Consider the following 2500-nt stretch of genomic DNA (forward strand, 5'->3'; position numbering starts at 1 on the left):
TTAAATAATTACATTCGAATGGTAAAATAATTTTATATTGTTCCAACAAACGAATGATAGATCGGAATTAAAAAATACTATCTGGAAAAATTTGATACATATGATCTTGTATATATGCATGTATATATATATATATATAGTATCTCCATTGTTCATAATAATAATTATTTTTTATAGTACGTATTTTTGTTCGTATGTATATTTTGTCCGGTTAATTGTTTTCTATATATAAGACAAATAAAATAATTAAAAAAAAAAAAATATATATATATATATATATATATATAATTATAATAAAAATAAAAAAATAATCAATAAAAAAAAAATATGTATATATATATATATCCATATATATATTTATATTTATTCTTCTATTTATGCAACGATTTTTTAAAAAATGTGTATGTGTGTGTGTGTGAGAGAGAGAGAACTCGTTAAAGGATTAAAAAATTTACGATCGAGTACATTCGAGTCAACAGTAAAATTACGCTCGTGTGTACTCAAGCGTAAGCGCGTATTACACACGGAGACATGGATTCTTTTACGTTCATTCATGAATCACGCGACTCCTTCGATGTATCGTCAAGATTAAAAGAAGAAATGTTACGTTTACACGATAAGATTAAAAAAAAAAAAATGTGTAAACTATAATAAAACAATATTTTTCTTCTCCCCTCGCAACACGCGTTAATCAATCTCTAAAGTTGGGCGGGGTGGAGGGGGAAGAAAAAGGGGGGGAAAAACAAGAATTATTTTATTTAATTTGCATGACTTATTTACTTATTTACTTAAAATACGTATTATTTTTCCATTAAAGTCGAAACTATCACGCACTCGATTATATTCTAAATTTCGAAAATTTATGTTTGTAATATAAAAAAATGAATGGATTTTAATCCGATCGTATCACCGTAATAATTAATGAATATCGAAAATCAGAAAATTATCGTTCTTTAGGAAAGACAATACCATCTCATTAGCGACTATCGATAACAAGTCTCCTTGATAAATTGCTTTCGGATGTAACAAACAACAATGAACGTGATACACGTTCTGACGAAGCGAGAAAAGAGAAGAAGATAGAAAAAAAAAGAAAAAAAAAAGAAAGAAACAAGTAAATAAATAAATAAATAAATAAATAAATAAATAAAAAAAAAAGAAAAAGAAAATACGTATAAAAACGTACGAAACAAAAAAAAAAAAAGAAAAAGAAAAAATAACAAAAAAGGAGAACACGAGAGAAAAATTGAAGGGAAGAGGAGATTTAAAGAATCGATGTAGGAGGACGGACCTTAGGATTGTGGTAGCGCCTTGGGGAAACAATAATTTTCGAAGCACATAAGCAAAGATGAAAAAAGGAATTGGAAAGAAAAGAAGAAAAAAAAAAATAAAAAAAAAAAAAAAAGAGAAAAACAAAAAGGAAATGGAGAAGTAAGGGAAAAGGAGAAGGGGAGAGTTTAATCAGTCAGGTTTTTACTTGCAAGGGCTTTCGAAAGGTAAGAAAAGAGATCGGCCAAGGTGATGCTGAGAGGTTTCCCTGCGGTGTATTCGATGTAAAGAAGAAGTAACCATGAAAAAAAATGAAATCGAAACGAAACCGGTAAGTGGCTGTTCGTTCGTTCGTTCGTTCGTCCCTTCCACGTCCCTTCAAAGATTGGAACGAATGAGAAGGGACGCAGAACTGCATCGTTGCGCTTCGAACTTGATTACCTATACCTTTTTTTAACCATACCAGCATCATCATCATCATCATCATCATCATCATCATCATTCGCAAAATATACAACACAATCTCCTCTTTCGTCATAATATTATCGATCGATCGATCGATTAGTAAAATATTTTCATTTTTAATATCATTCTATACGATTAATATCGATTTTTCTATATTGATTTTTATCATATTTTTATGTATAAACATATGTACGTATATACGTATGTATTTATGAATCATACATGAAACGATGAAAATTAATTGACTTAAAAAGTGTTTAGTGAATCTTTTGTTTTTTTTTTCTTTTTTTATTTATTTTTTTCCCCCTTTTTTTTAAAATCACATTATTATTATTATTATTGTTATTACTTTATTTTTTATATTATTTTTTTAAAATCATAATATTGAAGTAAGAATGAAGTAGCATTTTTATTAACGTTAATTTACTTACTTTCAAAGTTGCCAAATATTTTTCAAATTATCATAAAGCATTATTAACAAAAAAAAAAAAAAAAAAAAAAAGAAAAAAAAAAAAAAAAAAAAAAAAAATAAGACAACACGATTTATCTCGATGATTCTGCAATTATTTTTTATATAATAAATAAATAAATAGGGTTTGTCAAATTAATCTCATAATTAATATCTTATTCATGGTTTTAAATTGTGATAATTCGTTACACAAGCAGGACATATGTACTTACATATGCATGTATGCACGGTACGAAGGTGAACGTATAGTTCAACGTGCTCTCTCGGAATGTCGAAGCTGCACGAGAAACGATGAAG

General features: G+C 27.4%; 1 protein-coding gene and 1 long non-coding RNA gene across 2 annotated transcripts in view; one reads left to right on the forward strand and one right to left on the reverse strand.

Moving 5' to 3' along the window:
• The window catches only part of spoon (A-kinase anchor protein spoonbill), a 14387-nt gene that overhangs the window by 7659 nt on the left and 4228 nt on the right, over positions 1–2500 (reverse strand). The window lies entirely within an intron of this gene.
• The window catches only part of LOC146872369 (uncharacterized), a 1288-nt gene continuing 229 nt past the window's right edge, over positions 1442–2500 (forward strand). Inside the window, exons 1-2 of the long non-coding RNA XR_014983407.1 lie at positions 1442–1600; positions 2401–2500. The exon at positions 2401–2500 is cut by the window's right edge and continues 229 nt beyond it. This is a non-coding gene — a long non-coding RNA (uncharacterized LOC146872369). The remainder of the gene's footprint in view (positions 1601–2400) is intronic.

Source organism: Vespa mandarinia, chromosome 20 (assembly GCF_050613455.1).
Source record: "Vespa mandarinia isolate Hongniang chromosome 20, ASM5061345v1, whole genome shotgun sequence".
Lineage (NCBI taxonomy): Eukaryota > Metazoa > Arthropoda > Insecta > Hymenoptera > Vespidae > Vespa > Vespa mandarinia.